The sequence below is a fragment of the Lampetra fluviatilis genome, chromosome 5 (assembly GCF_964198595.1).
Source record: "Lampetra fluviatilis chromosome 5, kcLamFluv1.1, whole genome shotgun sequence".
Taxonomy (NCBI): Eukaryota; Metazoa; Chordata; class Hyperoartia; order Petromyzontiformes; family Petromyzontidae; genus Lampetra; species Lampetra fluviatilis.
In genome coordinates, this window is record NC_136279.1 from 10,065,447 (window position 1) to 10,085,821 (window position 20,375).

The 20,375-nt window shown below is 48.0% G+C and overlaps 1 protein-coding gene across 2 annotated transcripts in view; it reads right to left on the minus strand.

Annotated features, from left to right (window-relative positions):
• Positions 1 to 19,439, minus strand: part of LOC144932537 (transcription factor HIVEP3-like) — a 125,368-nt gene extending 105,929 nt beyond the window's left edge. For both annotated transcript variants that reach the window (XM_078856718.1, XM_078856717.1), the window contains exon 1: positions 18,867 to 19,439. The gene's annotated coding sequence lies outside the window, so the exon portion shown is untranslated. The remainder of the gene's footprint in view (positions 1 to 18,866) is intronic.
• Positions 19,440 to 20,375: the final 936 nt, after the last annotated feature.

Genomic DNA, 20,375 nt, shown 5'->3' on the forward strand with positions numbered 1-20,375 from the left:
GCTTAAACTCGACGAACTTGAGCTTGATTTGGCGACTAACAGCAGTGGCGAGCGATGTTTGGGACCGATCCTGCACACCACACTTCATTCACCACGCCGGACCCACCAGAGTGGTGAAGTATGGTCAAACACCCCCCCCCGCCCCGCTGTGAAGTGGCCGTCCATAAATGACGTCACGCAATTTTGGACTATTTTTGACCCCCCCCCCCCCCTCGTCACACGGCGTTACAAAAAGTCAGACCCCCCCTCAAATATGACGTCACAAAGCTCTGCCCCCCCCAAAACCATAAAACATGCTTCAAATCGCTTTAAACTATTGTGATTGTAGTGCGTATTTAATGTGGCGCTGCACTCTGATGTTGTAGGAGTGTTGTTATAACAATTAGTGTGATAACAATTCTATATTTATTAAAAGTTGCGCATTTTGATGTGACGTCACATTTCTCACCCCCCCCCCTCGTCACAGATCGTCACAAATGTCTGACCCCCCCCCCAGGTGCGTGACGTCATTTATGGACGGCCCCAAAGGGCTGTCGAGGTCGAGTAAGGAAAGAGAGCAAGGAGGCGTTCACCCATGCCCCACTGAAACTGTACAATTCTGCATACCTTGTACAGAGAGTCCTTGACCAACGCTTTCAATCGAGTAAGTTAAGCGGGTTTCAGCCTGGATAGTGCTTGGATGGGCCACCACCATGCGGCAGGCCCACGTTGGCATGCGATACGTGGTGGGTGAGCAGAGGGTAGCGTGGGGGGAGGGGGACATCAATCGTTGTACTGTGCTTCTATGCTCCCACATGGCCATGGCAGTCGTTCTCAACTGGGGGTACGCAGACCCCTGGAGGTGGGGGGGAACGTGGCGATGTCCCAGGGGGCACGTGAGGTGATGTGTGTGTGAAATAATACCGTGGTGCATGAGAAGTCACCGGTGAATATTCATGGATGAATTTGCCAATATTAAATAACTACGATAACGTTTAAATCCATACGGTAACCTCTCAATATATGAAAGGCCTTTCCAAACTCATTGATCATAATAAACAATGCCGGTAAGTAGCCAGCGAGCGCGAACCAATTTACTTCACACACGCAGCGCGTCCGATGATTTTCATTTTGTATTTAATTCGCTTGCAGTTACTCGCGAGTTAGGACACCCTCACAAATTGGACAAACTGGTGAAAATATTGACGCGCATTATGCATACGATCGTTTCTCAGAAGATTGTTTGGTCACGCAAGGGGGGTTAACTCGGTTGAAACAAAATTCAACTTGGGGTACAGTCGCCGCAAAAACAAATTAAGGTTTGCTAGCCACTGCTCCATGCTTCCCTCGCCTTCACCACCCCAGCGTGGTGAAAGCACGCTCAAGTAACCCCCAACGACCACCAATCACAGTCCTCATCCAGCAGTGGAGTGATATCTGTTACTGCACACGCTACACGGCCACTCTCTCTCTCTCTGTGGAGCTCGCTGCACGCTCTCAATATCGCATTATGAGACCGGAGGCCGGACCCCTCGGGTCCACACCTCCCACTCCCTCGGGCGAGCACCGGGCGTATTGGATTACACGTGCAAACCCCTCGCTTAAATCCCCCAGCACCATTATGGCGAGGGGGAGGCATCGACCACAGCGAGTTCACTCAGGGATAGCTTTTACAGAGGAGCGCTGACCTCAGGTACAACACGACACCCTCGTTCATCATTGATGAATTCATTCTGCCACTCCCCCTTCCCTCGCTGGCTCCCATCCCCTCTCCTCTCATCTCCTCACTGGCTTCCATGCCCTCATCCCCTCTCCTTTCATCCCCTCTCTTGCTCCTATATTCTTCTCATCCCCTCTCGGGCACGTGGTCCCCTCTCCTCTCATTCCCTCTCATCCCCTCCCTGACCCGTGTCCCCTCACCTCTCATTCCCTCTTATCCACCCCATCCTTCCCTCTCTTCTCCCCCCCCCCCCCCACAATTGCCCCTCCTTCACTCTCCTCGTCTTCCCTCTCATCCTGTCTCCACTCCTTCGCGTGACCACGGCACCTCCAGCACCGAGACCAAGGGGGCCCATGAGCCCACGAATTCATTTCACACGAGCCACGCTCACACGAGCCCTTGCAGCACGAAATGGCGCATAACCACAATTTGTCCGTCTCTGTAAGCATCTCAGCCGCACAAATTGGGGGGTAGTGGAGGGGACGGATTCTTGACATGGTAAACCTGTGGTTCGAATCCTAGCATAGTCACTCACTTGTACGCGTAAGCGCTCATCATTATTGACTTTATAATTTGGTGACGCTAAAGTTGTTGTTCGGTCTTATTCGGCCCTCCTTCATGTAAAGGTTCCTCGCCCCTGGTGAGTCGGACACATACGGAACGATAAAGAGAGGGTGTATTATAATAACAGCAACAAAATTAGTGGAACGATGGCGCAGTGGTGTGCTATGAACCCAGGGACCCGAGCCAGATTGCCAGCCATGGTTAACATCAGTTGCAAGCGATACTGTGCCCGAGCAGACATCCACCGCGGCGAGGAGGGAAGTGGAGTGATTAAAACCAAATATTTGGATCGTTGTATCGCAAGTCATGAGAGATGGCGGTGTCTTGCAGAGAGATCTTTATCCAGGGGTGGATTGCTCACGCGTAGGTGATGATCATGGGGATGACACCGAATGAATAAATAAGTAATACTGGCCCGCAGCAAATACGACGCTCAAGTAAGGGTATTGGGCAAACATCCCGCAGCAGAACATTCCAACAACATTCGTCTTGAGGTTCAGTGACGCTGTCCTAAAAATGATACGTTATTGTTTTATGAACGAGCACACCACAATATCTGCACTTAAACAAAATTGTGCCATGACGATATTTACAAACATGTCAATCACATGTGTTATGTCCACAATGGGAGTGGAGCGGTGGCGCTTCGGTTGAGGCACTGCTCAACGAACCCGGCCACCTGAGATTGATTCCTGGCCCCCCATCTAATATCAGTGTCCAGTGATATTTGAGCCGGTCCTACGCCTCCCCCTCTTCACCAACTTGCACTGACCAGCATGGTGAAGTATGGATGAACAACCCCTATAAACAGTGCCGGATTAAGCTAGTGGGGGGCCTGTAGAATGATGTTATAAAGGGGCCTTAAATAAAAAAAAATAACACGTAAATATTAAAACACAACATTTTAACTTGCGTAGTAAAGTAATTGTATTTTTTCATTTCCTATACAGCTAGATAATACGACAAATCGCTAACCTGAAACACCCAGTCGTTCATAAAAGTTGAAGGCGTTATAGCACTATAGTAATAGAGCAAGTGCATAATCACTGAACCGGAATTGAAAGCATTTAGCGCGGGTCCCTTGAAAGTGCGAGTCCGTGGCATATGTACTGTAGCTACTTTCGCTACTCGGATAATCCGGCACTGCCTATAAACAACACGGCATGGGGAGGCCTTCATCCAGCAGTGAATTGACAAAGAGATGAACATTGTTATTTAATTAAACATTTATGCTGCATGACAAAAATGGCATTACACGTAGATAAAAATAAAATACAAATTAATAAAAGTAATAATAGAAATAAAATAAAATAATAAATCACGACGTTTCTTGTATCTTGGACTTTTTTGCCTCACTTGATACAGTAAATCTAGCTGTGACGGTCCCACCTGATGACGGAGACTTGTGTTGCCTCCGAAACGTCGTGATTTATTATTTTATTTTATTTCTATTATTACTTTTATTAATTTTTATTTTATTTTTTACCTACGTGACTTTACCGAAAAAACTCAAGAGTATGAATCCTTGCAGTCACGAAAGCTTCAAATCTAGAATTGCACGTAGACACTAATAAATAAATAACCATTCGGTATTATTGTCACCAGAAGCTGCATCGAGGCTGCATAACTTACATTCTGATTTATAATCGTCCCTTATGCAACAGCCACACGCAACAGGAATACTATTTTGGAATCAGATTTTAATAGGGCCGTGTCACCGGATTAATCGGTACCATTGTCTAATGGTGATGAAATTGAAAACCCGCTAATGTTTAAAGACATCGTGTCACGAACACCACAAGCATAGTCTAGAAAAAACCGTCATACATTATGTATAATACACGTACAATGTAACTAATTCGCATATTTAACTAGGATATAGGTTAAGCAGATGCATTGCATATTTCTCTTTCCCAAAGATACAATGACAACACAGCCCTTTGCTTAAAAAAACCCGCTGTATGTTAGCTTGCCCATGCTGCGTCAGTCGTATCCAACTACAAATTATTTGGCGATGCTTCTGCTGCAGCTGCTGCATTGGCAGTGGCGCACGAGCACAATTCGCCACGACAAAAAGTCACCACTCTGGCAATAATGAATAATAATTCAAATGTATTCATGCGCATTCCATCCTAGGATCTCAATTCGCAATGCATGAAAAGCAGGAAACAAAACCAGAGACAGGGCAACCGACCAAACAAAAGAGGGAAGGCTCGGTTTAAAGAGATGGGCATTCAAAGCAGACGTGAATATGTATCTAACGGCTCCGATTGCCTGCTTTCTGGAAATCAGAATTTCTCTTTTCATAAATTCGGTGGCATTTCAGGCAATGTTCCCTTCTTATTTGCAATAAAGGGCCATTGCCCGAAACGTCTCCCGTTGTACATCTCCCTTTTGATACAGTGTTGGTGACATACACGGCTAAGGGCCATTACAGAGAAAACCCCAGCACCAGATATCGTGGCTGCCGCGAAACATTCTCAACTCGCGCGTCCGCTTGCGCTCACTTTCACTGCCGGCAAGACAGTGAGCGAGAAGGTCGATAGCCTGACGTTACCCCGGTTTCCACGGCGGGAGGGGGAGGGGATGCAGTCACGACACGAGAGGGGCCCCTCTGGGAAGGGCGGCACTCTACCCGCTCCGTCCACTAAACCTTGCTTCTCGTGCTCACGTTACGTCCACAATCTCGAGTGCCCCCCCCCCCCCCGTTAGCGACAGAGGAGGGTGGGTGGGTGAGTGGAGGGAATGCGTTGCCTGTCGCGTTCACTCGCTTCTCTACGCGCGCGACAACACATACTCGCAGCTACCCGATTGTTTCGGAGTGGATTTTTGTAAAAAAAACAAGGAAGAAAAACCACGCGCATGCATGGAGTCCGTAACGCTTGGCCAAAACGTGCGTTTTGATGAATGCGCACGAACCGCTACTAACGAGGGTACGGTTCAGACACTTGGGACGTTGACGAGAGAAAACATGAAACAAAAAACTGATACGCACCGTAAAACATGTGAATTAGAGAAAAAACGCAACACAGGTTTAAGAGATCATTCGAACTGCTACGAAAAGTAAGTGGGATCGGGCAGCACACGTTTTGCTGGAAAGCCGGCCAAGGGAATTCGCCCGAGGCCGTCCAACACGGTGGGAGATGGAGTGATGAAATCAGCTCGCGCGCAGACGCTCGGTGGATTATTGCGTCGTAAGGAGCATGAGATAGAGCGACGGCTTGGGCAGGCCATCATCCAGGAGTGGATTGATAACGCCTTTAATATGAAACAATACGCAATTTTACACCTCTATCGCAAGTGCCCTCCATCGCAAATAAACGATAATAATCCGCAATGCGTTAAGGGAGAATCCCCCCCCCTACCCCCCATGTGAAACGTGCACAGCCGCCTCGCCCGGTCACGAGCAAGGGCAAGCAGCCGTGGTCTCGCGGTGACGCCCTCTGGTGGGCTCACCACTCGGTGTTGTGGAGAGCAGCTGAGAAGGAGGCTCGAGTGAGGAGGGGAGCAGCTGACGGCTGTGATAGAGAGAGCTGAGAGAGAGAGAGAGCGCGTCAAGAGATGTCTTCTTGAGGGAGGGCAGGGAAGACCGGGAGAATGAATGTAGCGGCCCGGAAAAAATAAATGAAATGGCGATACATTCCGTGAGTGTTCGATGATAAAAAAAAACGTGTCCTGGCTTATCTGGTTGCATTCTTTTGGTTTTAGATGGTCAATAATGTTTGTTCATCTGGTAAAATGTGTTTGAACGTAGCTAGTAGAATTATTGCTGGCTTCAGCTGGTGAAACGCGTTTGGGTTTCGGCGGTAAATGTACTTCATTTACTATTTGCTTTTTTTAAACAGCAACATTTATACGGATGAGGATTACAGTGCCCGGTACGAACCACAGTGTGTCTTACAAACACCGGAGTGCACGCACCGCTCGTCTCAAAGCTGTTTGCGTTTTGAGACTGGCGCTGGTCTTAGCTGCTGGTCTTTGCTCTCTCACAGCGCGTGCAGTCGAGCAGTCGTTTTGTTTCGGCCCAGTGTTACATTTAATTGGCCTTTTGATTGACAGGACATATCGGAGGCCAGTAACTACACCAACAGAGCACAGACACAGACTAGCCTCATCTTTCTCAAATACGTAACACGGTATCGACAGTGGCGAGACATATATATGAAAAAAAACTAATTTATTCCAATAAAATGCGGGCCCGACGTACCACGCCGAAACAGTTTCAGTAACAGGATGCGAAAAAACATCTTATTTGGGCGCAAAGGAACCACGCGGAAGGCAAAGTAGGCACCCCGCTGCCCCCCCAACCGCGCGGGGAACTTCGTGTAAGGGGGGGGGGAGATGAATATTGAAATGGGGAGGGGAAACGGGGAGGGGGAGGAGGAAAAGGATAACCATCATGTTAAGGAAAAACTGGTGATGGGTGGGGTGGCGGGAAGGGAACAAGTATAACCCGTAAAAACAAAGTTTTTCACTATAAATCCTTTATATGCGTGGCGGCTAGAGTCCTCTCGTCCTCTGGCTTGAGATGGCTGCCACCTATGGGTCAGATGATTGCATGGCACCATTAAGCAATTGGTAATTAAATATAATATTGTTGTCCTAAAAAGTGTAAAATTTTGGGAAAAACGTTTTCACGAACATTCATTTTCACGCACAACGAGTCTGCGTGCAAAATGTCAGCTCGATTGGATCACGGGAAGTGGGTTAAAAAACGACCGAAAGATTTGCACGGTCGTAAGCAAGCAAGCAAGCGCGCAAGTGAACTTAATTTAAAGGATTTAAAAAGGGGGGGGGGGAGAAGGGGGAACACAGAAAAACCCTCAAAAATCTAATTAACCTACGTGGGGCTAAAGGACTTACGAGCCGGCCCTCCATCGCTCTGAATTCTGCTCTCGCTCGAACACCGATGGGCTCTTAGCCCCCTCGTTTTCTCATCCCTATCTCCCGACCTGCTCTGTAGGACTACCTGGCCTCGAACTCCCATTCCGTCCCTGTAAGCTTATGGCTTAAGTGCTCCAAGCCTGCCTCAGCTAGGAGGGTATTATGCCACTGTTTCCAGTTAACCAGAATAATCTTCCTGGCTATTATGTTAAAGTTTTGGAGTAGAGCATGCTGGAAAGAGAGTCTCTTCGACCGACGGAGAGAGGTAAGTTTGTACCGTGCTCAGGGGACACCTTGGAAAGTCTGGGGAAACCTCCAGACAATGGTGAGATGTTAACTACCTCGCGGGGTATACAGGAGGAGCGTGGGTTCGTTTTCGACTTTAACGCCTGTACATTTGGAGTTTGCGGTGTCTCTCTCCCTGTGGTCGTGTGGATGTTGTCTCTGGGTGCTCCCGTTTTTCTATCCACGTACGAAAAAAACATGCGTTTAGAGTATTTGGCTGCTAGAAATGTCCACGTAATGAGCCACTTCGTTGGGCTATGGTTTTGTGGGCAGGTCACTTCTGAAAAAAAGCTATGTAGCTCAGTGGGCCTTACCTGGTGAAATATTTTTTTTAGTTTAGTATTCACATCAGACAGCTGGCCAGGTGGCTCACAGGTCAGAGCATTGAGCTTTGACCACTGAAATCCTGGGTTCGATGGTCTCAACCCAGTCACCAACGACTGCCCACACACAAAAAAAACCGCATTCAATTTGGTTGCGCACTACATTTTGGCAAAATTCCAGCTCTGCGTATTAAACATCTGAGTTTAACTGTCATGCGACAAACATTACTCTTGTTTGAATGGCGGGTGGGAAAGTGCTGCCCCCCCCTCCCACTTTGTCTAATGACGTGACGCCAATAGTGCAATCGGGATACGATTGGGGTAAAAAAAAATAGATGAGGTGCTAGGTGGAATATTACATCGAAAGATCGTTTTGTCGAGTGCAGCAATGGTGATTCAGATCAGCATGGACGTTCGTTGAAAATAGGATCACGGTCACTTACGACGACCACGCTATCACACACGCCACACAACATCTGAGCCATCGGCTGCTGGCAAGCGGATCAGTTTGGGCGATCATTCCTTTGAAACCCGACCTAATCGCATCGATACGAATGGAGCTGGAGGCACAGCCGACGGAAGAGTTGTTTATAAAATCACGCCATTGCACCTGTACGGAACACAATAGGCAAGCTAACGTGACCCCCCCCCCACACGCTGCTTATCATCCACCTTATCTGCATCAAAAGGGAAGCTCCCTCGAACAGTGGTAGACAGAAAACAGGACATAACCTGCAGCAGCAACATTGTGAGAAACGTGTGCAGTGTGTCTCCTTATTCAGCACCTCACTAAGACGATCACACTGAGGATGACGATCTCGTAACAGTGAAACACTTTAATTATGAAAAACATTGGAACGACCATACAACAATAAAACACAGCCTTCAGCAGCGCAATATGTCTCCGCCCACACTGTCGAAAATAAGCGACGGGAAAAACGTGGCTCCGCTCCTATTAACATGACCACAAATGTCAGTTTTCTACACTTGTAGCCTGATACATCACAGGGGGGCGATGGGAGGGAGGTCTCAAACAGGGGTTCATAGATCCCCTATTTTCAGTGACCTGCAGTCATCAATACTGGGTCCTTGAAAGGATACATAAATTAATAATGTATGTACAGCGCTTTTGCCAATCCACTACTTGATGGAGGCCTCTCCGTGCCGTGTGGGTCATGGGGGTCATTTAACCATCCTTGCCCATGCTGGTCAGTGTGGGTTTTTGAAGGTGGGGAGTCGAGGTGTGGGAGCATATTATCTGGGTACAACATTACATTTTTTCTGAACTGCCTTCTGTCCATCACGTAGCTCCGCAGCAGCCGACGACAACATGGCATGCATTTTGGTCGCTTCATCCAAACACTCTCCAGGCTCAGCTCTGCTTGGTTTCAGAGATCTAATGAGATTGTGCACATTCTGGGGTGATTTGGTCACGTGCTCATTTGTATTGATTTTGGACGATGTTGAAGCAAAGGTGCTGTGCACAGTTAGTATTAAAAGCAACCGAGCACAGAAGCAGGCCGCATCCTAGACTTCATTTCAGCAGTATTGTTTCAAGCGAGCCTTACTCTGCGAATGAGATACCACATTTTTTAACCAGTTTGGAGTGTGCTTCAGAAATGATGCACTCCCAGAAGGCTGTGCGGCCGATGGGTTGTTAAAAAAAAGTATTTATTTTCATGTGGAAAGGCAGGTATGGACAGGAGGCGTATTGTCTATTCATGTATTATATTGCTGGAAATAATTTCATTACCGAGGGAGATCAACGAGTGTGATAGTAGCAGAATAACAGCGAAAGAGAGACAACAGATCACCGTTGAGAGTGCTTGTAGCAAATCGGTGAATGTGGAATCATCAAATGGCTGCACAGCTGTATCACCATAGTGGCCCTTTCTCTGACGAGGTAGTGGTGCAGTATTTCCCTGGGTGGAACACGTACTACCAACGTTGTTCTGCGAGTATCACGCCCTTCTCTCCCCGAAGGCAGGGATGTAAAGTCTACATTTGTTTAGGATAGACAGATTTACTTGAATTGTTTAAGTCCAAAGCTTTACTTTCCCGAGTATCTAAGTGCCACATGTTGTTTATTTTGTTGTTATTTTCTTTGAATCTACGTCGAAATGTTTGACTTAAAGCTTTCGTGACTTTACCGAAAGACCAAAGAATATGTCACATGTTATAATTATTATGCTGTTGTTGTTGCTGCGGTTACAAAACGTGGCACAAATTAGCTTAGAATTACTATTTAATTATACCAGGTAAAACCCACTGAGCTTTTTCAGAAGCGACCTGGCCACATATGATAGCTCAACGAAGTGGCTTATCGTGTGGAAATTTAAAGAAGCCAAATACTCTAAACGCATGTTGAATCTAAACATGGAGGGAAAAAACCGGATGACCCGGAAAGAATTAAGATGAGTCAAGCATACATATTCTATGGTCAAATAGACGGATAATTATAATCGGGTGGTATTTGCTTGTGGAATGCAACAACAGGCTCACAGATGGCAAACAACTGCACTTGTTGGGTAAATTAAATGCGGTTGGCGCGCAAGCGGTATACGTGGCCAGGGATTGGCAACCCACGGCTCTCTAAGGACTGCTTCGTGACGTTAATTTATTAAGCACAATCGTCCCGTATTCACGTGCATTGCGGCTCTCGATTTAGAGTTGTTTTTTTGTTGTTGTTACTGAATTCGAAAAAAATGGCTCTTGTTATTCTGGTTGCCCGACCCCTGGCAATTGTGAGCGGAGAAAAACACACAAAACCGTTTAAACCATTTTGGCCGTTCGGCCGAATTAAAACCTTTTCTTCGACGGGGCAGCCACAGAAGCAGTTCCCTTTAAAAGCAAAAACGCTTCATCGGTGGCCTCTAAGTTTCCAATAAAATGGCCCGAGTGTTGACCAACACGACGTTAAGTCACGGAAAGAAAATGTGGAAAATCTGACTCAGTACAAAGGACGACTGTGTGGAATTGCGTGGTGCCGATACCATGTTTTCTTACTCAGAGTTCCGTTGGGTTTCATCACGGAAGCATTTTGGTCGGTGTGATCATCGCAATGGTATTTTATACTGCCTCTTTTAGAACTAGGGGCCTTGTTTACCACACATTGCAACATTTAAATCAGCACGCTCGTGTTTGTGTTCTTCGGTCACATTCGTTACTTTTCGTTCCTATGTTCAGTTTTCCAAAAAGACCCTGACCTACTCTCGGCCGCATCTATTTATTTCATCCATCATTTGGATTCCGGTCCACCTTCAACAACCACGCCAGGTATAATGTTTACAATCAGCGTATGTTACCTGCTGTGTAATATGAATCAAAATTAGAAAATTGATTAAATAAAATAAAATGTAACAAAGGATGAAAATCGAGCAACGAAGCTTGGAGAGGTGTAGGCGATTTGCTGTACACAGAGAAACGGAACATGGCTGATGCACAAAGAGCGACGGAACGTGGAACACGTGGATCAAAGAATACAAGCAAGGTCGAGACACCACGAGGAATGGGGGCTTGATTTTCAAAACAAACAATGGAGTGGCAGCTATACATTTACACATGATAAGCCACTTCTTTGAGCTATCATTTGTGGCCAGGTCGCTTCTGAAAAATATGTTTCTGGCTCAGTGGACCACACCTGGTGTAATTGTTTTGAATAAGGAGAATACGGCCAAGAGGATGTCGACTGAGGACATGCAGCAATAACATGAGCTCGTGTGCAGGCGCCAGGTAATTGCATCTTTATGACCGTGAGGGGTGCTGATGACTCTGAGAGGCCTTCACCCAACAGGTGATAGTTCATGGCTGATGAAGGAGATGATGAGAGCTGCACTATATGTATGGTAATTAGCAGTGGGGGTTGGGGAGGTCAGATTTTGTCAGTTTTTAGAGTGAAATGCTACGAGAGGGGTAAAACAAATTCTGAGCTTAACATAGAAGGAGATACCGGAGGCCATGAATGGCGTAGCTACTGATGGTCCACACTGCGTGTTCTCAATCAAAGAGCCTGGACAAGATGTTCCAGATTGCTCTGTTTCTCAGTTAAGCGTCATCTGCTGCACGTACCAGTCTCGCACTGTCAAGGGGAAGTGTGCGCTACAGAACAGTGAATCGCAAGAAACGGATGGAAGATGCTCGCTGAAAGCATAAAGTGGCGATGCACCACTGCGTGCGATAGTCCGGTGGGCTACGACCTTTTGTCGTGGCAGAAAGACTCTTGAAGATGACCCCAGGTCAGGGAGGCTTTCAACTCCGATGATTGAGACTGACATCCAGGTTTTGCGACACGTGGTTTTGGAAGACAGCGGTGTTACCGGGAGGCATTCGTGTTGGGGTCGGTATAGATATTCTGCGCGATTATTTGGGTCTCCAGATTGCCAACATGCAACATTAAGAGGGGGCCGTCAGATGACTTCTCATGATGATGTTAACGTAATAAAGGAGAGTGGAGACAACGTTTATTAGGTGATTAATTCCCAGTGATGATACCTGGATTTTACCATTCTGACCCTCGAGTTCAAACAGCAGTATATGCGGTAGAAGTACCCGAATTCTCCAATCACCCAAGACACTCAAGCCAGAGTGCTCTGCAGGCAAGATCATGTGCACAATTGTTTGGTGGTGATTGACATTGCATGCCTAACAAGGAGACAACCACAGGTCAATATTATGCCGATTTGCTCCACTGACTGCTCGAGTGAATCAAAGAAAGCCCCTTGGAAAGATGTTACTTAATTGTCCAGGAAAAACCACACCGGGTCGTGGGATATTTTCAGGAGGGTCCTGCATTGGGTTTTTATTTTAAGTTATTTTCAGCCAATTAATGACGAGTGTTTATAAGTGTGCGAGGAAACCAGAGCCCCCGGAGAAGAAAGCCCACGTGCGGGGGCAACACTAAACCTATGTACAGATGAAAACGGATGGCAATTAGTCCACTTGCTGCACTGCCTGCTCCTGACAAACCAGGGCAAGGTACCTTGACGCCCACGGGAGGGGAATTTTACAACAAACCTCGCCTCCACAGTGCTGGATTACAGGCGTGCATAGTCACCACCGTCATCATGAGAGGCCCATACAGGCGAGGAATTCCACTTTGATAATTGGTTTTTTACCCTTCTATCTGGCAACAAAACTGACACCTTTTTACAAGGAGTCATGTTTGCATAGACCACAATACCTGCAGTCATAATGCAAACAAAAAACATAACTTTCGGCGTCATCTGGTCCAACCCATGTGAGACTAGGCTCTGAAGGAAAGCTGTCTCAGGTGTGGACCAATCAACTTCAAGGACAGTGCACATTATCAGAGTTATGTTTTTTTGTTTGCATTATGACTGCAGGTATTGTGGTCTATGCAAACATGACTCCTTGTAAAAAAGGTGTCAGTTTTGTTGCCAGATAGAAGGGTAAAAAAACAATTATTATATTTTTACTGGCAAATGAGGTTCCAATGGTGAAGGCCACTTTGAGAAGCTCTGGCATATCTTGCCTCTCCTCCGGACCGGTCACCCAGCAGCTCTGCCGTGTTTTCCTAAAAGACTGAGGATCTGTGTGGAGAATGTTTTGAGAATACCGAGGAGCTGAAGGAAGGGAACCTGATTGGGGTAGAGAGAAGTCGTCTCTGGAGGAAATCTGAAAGCTTTGCGAGCGATTTGACAAATCGATTGCGACCATGTTGAGGGTGGCTATGTTGAAAAATAACCTGGTTAGCACTTGTGTATGTACTTTGTGTAAGTATAGTAATGGGTCAGAACTTGTTGTAGCACCTTCGTATTTAGGAAGACACTGTGACGTAACGTGTGGCTTATTTGAGCTTGAAAAAGAAATAATTTAGATTTTGCGAATAGCAATTAGATGATTGTGGGGGAGCAGTGTCGCATTGGTTAGCACATTAAGCTACGATCCTGCTTTGATTTAGAGCTGGCACGTTGGGAGGCTTTCATCTAGCAGTGGATTAATAAATATTACAAATTGGCAATTCTGGCCTTGGAAAGTGGCAGCGCCGAATGAGAGGTACTTTTAAACACTGTGGGGAGAAAACGTAAGCATTGCCGTTGGTTACAAAAGGTAGCAAAAGCAGCAAGATTGTGTAAAACAGGCAGCCTCCATGGTAGCGCCGATTAGATTGACTGGAAACCCAGTTTCATTTCCTTTTCTTAATTATGAGTGAGAGATAATGGCTCGAAAGGCTATCAAACAGGGACTGTCGCAACCATCGTGATGGCTTCGTGCTCATTATTGTTTGTATTATTGTCCCGTGTCATTTTTGTCTCCATTTATTCTCGCCTGTGTCGTGAGCGCAGTTCTTTATTTATTTATTCCCGGATGCACATCTTCTCGTAAAAAACACACACACGCACACCTCGTCGCATCATTAGCCAATGATTGACTACTTTCGTCCCACACGACAAAACGACTGAATGGGAGCACTGCAGCATCAATGGGAACGCGATCTGCATTTCAGCGCCACCCCAACCTAATTACTATTCCTCCGAGGATGGACTCAGGTGCTATTATCATTTACAAACAAGATATCTCCGCACGTACACACAGACAAAACCCGCTCAGCGCTTTTTTTCACTCGTTTCAAGTGTTGCTATTTTTGTAGCTCATTCATTTCCAGCCGCAGAGCCGATCACACCGGTGTCGACGCGCGCGCGCGCGCGCGCACACACACACAACAAAGAGAAAGATCCCCCGTATAGCCTTAACAGGCTGTCGGGGCAAGTGCTGTTAGCGAGCACCTATTTAAGCGGGCATGGCACACGAGGGGGTGGGTGGCCAGCACCACGCCCGGCTGCCTTTGTCTCCCCCATGGTGATGATTACACATCGTACCAGGTACTCATTTCTAGGATGAGTCGACCTAGGAGAGGCCCAAGACTGCACACAAAAAAAGCAAAGACACAGATCCTCCACATAGCCTTAACAGAATGTTGGGGCAAGGGCTAAACTAAGCTAAACGATGTTTTATTTTACCAGGTAAGGTCCACTGAGCTACGTAGCTCTTTTTCAGAAGCGACCTGGGCACAATCAATAGCTCGGCTAATTGGCGTGTGTGGAAAGTTGTAGCAGCCAAAAAAATAAACGTAAGTTTTTAAATGTGGAGGAAAAACCCGGAGGATTCGGAGAAAGATCCACGCGACCATGGGGAGAACAGGCACACTTCAAATATACATGCGGTAGAGTCGGGATCGAACCCGACTCTACCGCATCAGGCGAGGTAGTTAACAGCGAGGTGACGTTAGCGAGCACACACACACCACCACAGGCACCCAGACCCACGCACGCACACGCGGCCTCACAAAAGGATTAAAATACCCGGTGGCCTCGGGAGACTGATGACATTTCCGTCAGTCTGTTTAGTTTCTTTAGCTATAATAATTATTATGGAAGCGGTTCTCAACCCTTTGACCTGCAGTGGGGGACAGACAATGGTGACTCATCCCTGCACAGATGTTTCTCTATTGGCCCTCGCCGCCGGTGAATTTTCACTGTGGGCTGTCACCCTTGAATTGGTCATAATACGGGCAAAGGTCACCCACGTACTTCAGAGATATTTATCCCCCTGCAACATAACGAGTGCTTCGGATTATGAGACGCACTTTCCCTTCTTTTTAAAGCGAACGTTGGGGGTGGGGGTGAAGGTTGGCGGGGGGGGCGGGGTCTTATAATACGATAGGTGTGTATGTATCTGTGCGTGTGTGGTGTGACCGGATTTCAATAGATTTCATTGACATCGGACACAATGTTTGGGGTGCGTCTTTACTCCCTGGAGCGTCTTATCATCCGGAGAATGCGTTTGGGACAATGGCTTCTGTTCGTAAATCCACTGCTTGGATCAAGGTCTCATCCCATGCCTTGTGGCCATGGTGGTTGTTTGACCATATTTGACTTTGGTGGTCAATGTGGCATGGTGAATGAATGAGTGGGTGGAGAGCTCGGACGTCACTCGCCACTGATGTTAGTCGTAGCCGAGATTCGAACCCTGGTTCCAGCTTTGGTTCATAGTCCAGGGCGCTGGCTAACCGCTGCACGCAAAGAGTCAAACAGGTACTGCCCGTACTTTAGACGTATGATTGTAACAGTCGCGTCGCTTGCATGGGTTCGGCCCTGGTGCAAGGGAATTACATTTCCCCCCCCCCCCGCCGCTAATTATTTGCCCTTGAGCCGCGGTGCCGTTGGACCGCCTGCACACTCGATAGCTACCTTGGCAAGTTAGCAACCCTATGTGGTGCTCTTCATACGATCGTCAGGGTTCTTCGAAACGGACAATGTCGCAGCCCTTTTATTGCTACACTGCTGGATGAGGGCCTCCTCCTCGGCCAGTCGGGGTGGGGGGGACATTATGGCCTCTCGTTTTTTTTTAAAATTCTAATAATTTAAATTGACCATAGTTTTAAATATTGTATAAAATAACGTGCATTTTAATAATGCATTGAACTAAACACAATTTTTATTAAAGTATTGTTTTCTGTGCGAATAAACAGGGTTTTTTTCTGGAAATATTTTATGGATTTTCATTCTGATTTCCTGGATCATGTCCTGATGATGCTCGACATAGCCTCATGCAAAATCTCACGAATCTAATTGAGATAAACTAAGCTGTGAAAATAGTTTTTTTTACTTTCCGATGATTGAGCCGAGACAATCATTGGCCCGTTGGACGCTTGCACACGACGTGACACTCTAATTTATTCGGCTGTCGGGTGCTGGAGGGTCTTAACGGCACGAACTTGACAAGATCATCCAGTGGACCAACCAAAAAAATCAACTACTGTATGAAACTTTAAACATTAAAAAAAGCATAAACCTATTCGCATATTATCTAAATTACAAAAACGACAGAAACGCAACCCTGCAATGCTCTGTATATGAATACCAACAATCTTTAACTCAAATAAACATATAGCGTTTGCACCAATTTGTCAAAACCTAAAAATATAATTTTACAGTGCGTTTACAGCATATACTACGGAACATAACAGTAGCAAACACCAAAATTATTTTTTATGAAAGAATGCAACCCGCGTTGTATTAAAAACGCATTGCAATAATCCATGTAATAATAAACCTATACAGTACAATATATGTATTCACGATTATAATGAACACATAAAAAATTACATGAACTCATATATACATTATATACTACACGGTGAAATTGTGTGTTTTTTATCCCATCAATTGGGCTTTAACCAATGCTGAGACCTCCACATTAGCGGTGGTCGCTCATTGACCCCCCCCCCCCCACACGCACCTATTCATGCTCCTCATCTCTCATTATGTAACAATGAAGGTGCAAGCAGCCCCAGCGTCTCAGTCTATGTCACCACGAGCATGAGGTGGCAGAGACGACACAACCCCCCGAGCGAGCCACCCACCCCCCACCTCTTTCCGGAATTTCCACCACCACCATCATTATCACCATCCCCCCCAAGTGGTTTCCAACAGAGAACCGCGAAGGTTGTTTGAGGACATCCGCATCATTTTCACGCGGTGCGCGCGTGTTAACGAGCGTGTTAACGCGCGTGTTGACGCGTGTATAACAATGGTGGGATGGGTAGGTGTCAGGGTAATTCCACGACTCAATCCTTGCCGCATAGCGCGAGTCCAGGTGATGATGGGATTAGGGCTGCTTAGGTGGGGGGCAGCGGGGGGCTGCAGGTAAAGCTGGACTAAGCCCCCCCCCCACCCCCCGTATAGCCTTAACAGACTTTTGGGGCAAGTGCTGTTAGCGAGCACCTATGAAGGCCGGCATGGTACACGAGGGGGTGGGTGGCCAGGATTACGCCCGACCGCCTTTGTCTCCCCAATGGCGATGTTTACAGATCGCACCAGGTACTCATCTGAGGCTGAGTCGACCTAGGGCCAGGAGCGGTTCTGATAATTAATCGTCATTGGTGTTGGTGGCCGTGAGCGGGAATCGAACTCGGGTCGCCGGGTCCGTAGCGCAGCGTGCTAACTACTCCGCCACCGCTCTCTCTCTCTCTCACACACGTGGACGGGCGTCACGTGTCGCCAAAATGCGTAAAACTCTGAGCTCAATCAATGAGGAGACAAGCTTCACGTCCCCCCCACCTCTCTCTTAACGCACTCGTTCTCCGTTCGAGTGCTTCCTGGTGACCCCGAGCCTGCCATGCATTGGTGCAGTCGTTTGTCAAATTTGCTTGAAAGTGCGCAATTGGAAATGCCCCCACAGCACTGTTAAACGCATCATTATCACCGTCGACATCACCATTAACATCATCGGTTAGTGGACCCACAGTACATGTACAATATGCACAGCCCTAGATGTCGATCTCCTGCCTGACGAGGGCCTCCCTCCACACGCCCGTGCGAGTCGTGGGTGGTGGAGATTCGACGACCAAACGTGCTCCACGCTGGTCGCTCAGGTTCGGTGAAGGCAGTGAGATAGAAACCGCACGGGAAACCCAACAACCCATAGGCATGGGCAATCGTGAAGACTCGCGCATGGCCCCGAACCGCGTCAAGCTGTGGACGTTAAGCGACGAATGCTCTTCGCGCGGACTCTCGAATGGGTCCTGCGTTGCCTTTAGTTTTGTTTTTTGCGCAGACGCTGGATTGAGGCAAACACCTTCGGGGACTGAGCACCTAGCACCGGGGATTGGGCAGGGAACTAGCGATGCGTGCTCTCCGAACAAATGTGCACTTACCTGTCTCGATGCGTCGCCTAAATCACGCGCGCGACGCACTCAACCACTTTCGCATTTGCAGCAAAACGAGGCTGCTTTGCAACAAAAATACAAATTCCCCCACTGCATTTCCGAGAATAAGAATAATTTGCGCGTGTGTGCGTGTGCACGTGTCAAAGGCATACATCCACAAAGTGATTATTTCACATATATATATGTACCGTATTATTGTTGCAATGAGGTCACTGCAGTGAAATACTGGCGCACACGCAAAGCCAGTGGATCGACCAAGCAGCCGACGCCTCTGTAATTACGCGAGTTACAAAAATGTGCATTCGTCGGGCAGAGCGTCATCACTTCCGCGGTGCAATGCACGCGAGCGACGACGGCCCCCGTAGAGAGAGCGAGTCTGCGCGGAGTGAGCGAATGAATGAAAGAAAAACGCTCCACTCACCGAAGCGTGCAACGCGGCTGATGGCTTCACTCACACGCAGGGCTTCAGTGGGTTGAGGTTGCGGTTTTGGGGGGGGGGGGGGGTACCGTGGAGAAGGAGGAGAAGGAGGAGGAGGTGGAGGAGAGGGGGGTGGGTGCATTAAAAGAGGTGTTGTTCACGGGTTTGGTGCCGAGATGAGGATCCGCGCGTGAAGCAGCATCACCTCCTCTTCCTCGTGCCGTCTCTTCAGGCAACAATACACCCACGAGCCCCAGCACCCGCCCCTGCGTGCAAAACGGAGAAGTAGACCCGCTCGTTCAATATGCGATCCGGGACGAATGACGGACGTACGGACGAAGGGGGGAATGAAGGCTGGCAGGGTGGATAGGCGACTTCCTTCCCAGCAGCAGCAGCAGCACCAGCAGCAGCACCGCAATAAGGAGGTAGCCGGAGCATTGGCTGTCAATATATGGCTTCCTCCTCCTTGTGGCGCTGCAAACCTCCAGCATAGATCCGGGCCACACGAGCGAGATGTGCACTGCACTCACTCTCCCCGTGGCTGCTCGCTGCGTTATGTGATCGCGCACGGGAGGGCGGGGGCGTGATGCAGGCATGGGGGGTAGGGTGTAGGAGGGGTGATATGTGTGTGTGCGTGCGTGTGTGATGGAGGAGTGGGAGGGGGTGTGTGTGCGTGCGTGTGTGATAGAGGAGTGGGAGGCGGTGAGTGTGTGTGTGATGTAGGAGTGTGGTGTGGCGAGTGTGTGTGTGATGTATGTGTGTGTGTGCGTGCGCGTTTGATGGAGGAGTGGGAGGGGGTGAGTGTGTGTGTGATGTAGGAGTGTGTGTGGTGAGTGTGTGTGATGTATGTGTGTGTGTGCGCGTGTGACGAAGGAGTGGGAGGGGGTGTGTGTGTGTGCGTGCGTGATGTAGGAGTGTGTGTGGTGTGTGTGTGTGTGTGTGAGATGGAGGAGTGAGTGTGGTGAGTGTGTGTGTGATGTAGGAGTGGGTGTGGTGAGTCTGTGTGTGATGTATGTGTGTGTGTGCGCGTGTGATGGAGGAGTGGGAGGCGGTGAGTGTGTGTGTGATGTAGGAGTGTGTGTGGTGAGTGTGTGTGTGAGATGGACGAGTGAGTGTGGTGAGTGTGTGTGTGATGTAGGAGTGGGTGTGGTGAGTGTGTGTGTGATGTAGGAGTGTGTGTGGTGAGTGTGTGTGTGATGTAGGAGTGTGGTGTGGCGAGTGTGTGTGTGATGTATGTGTGTGTGTGCGTGCGCGTGTGATGGAGGAGTGGGAGGGGGTGAGTGTGTGTGTGATGCAGGAGTGTGTGTGGTGAGTGTGTGTGTGTGTGAGATGGAGGAGTGAGTGTGGTGAGTGTGTGTGTGATGTAGGAGTGGGTGTGGTGAGTGTGTGTGTGATGTAGGAGTGTGTGTGGTGAGTGTGTGTGTGATGTAGGAGTGTGGTGTGGCGAGTATGTGTGTGATGTAGGAGTGGGAGGCGGTGAGTGTGTGTGTGTGTGTGATGTAGGAGTGTGTG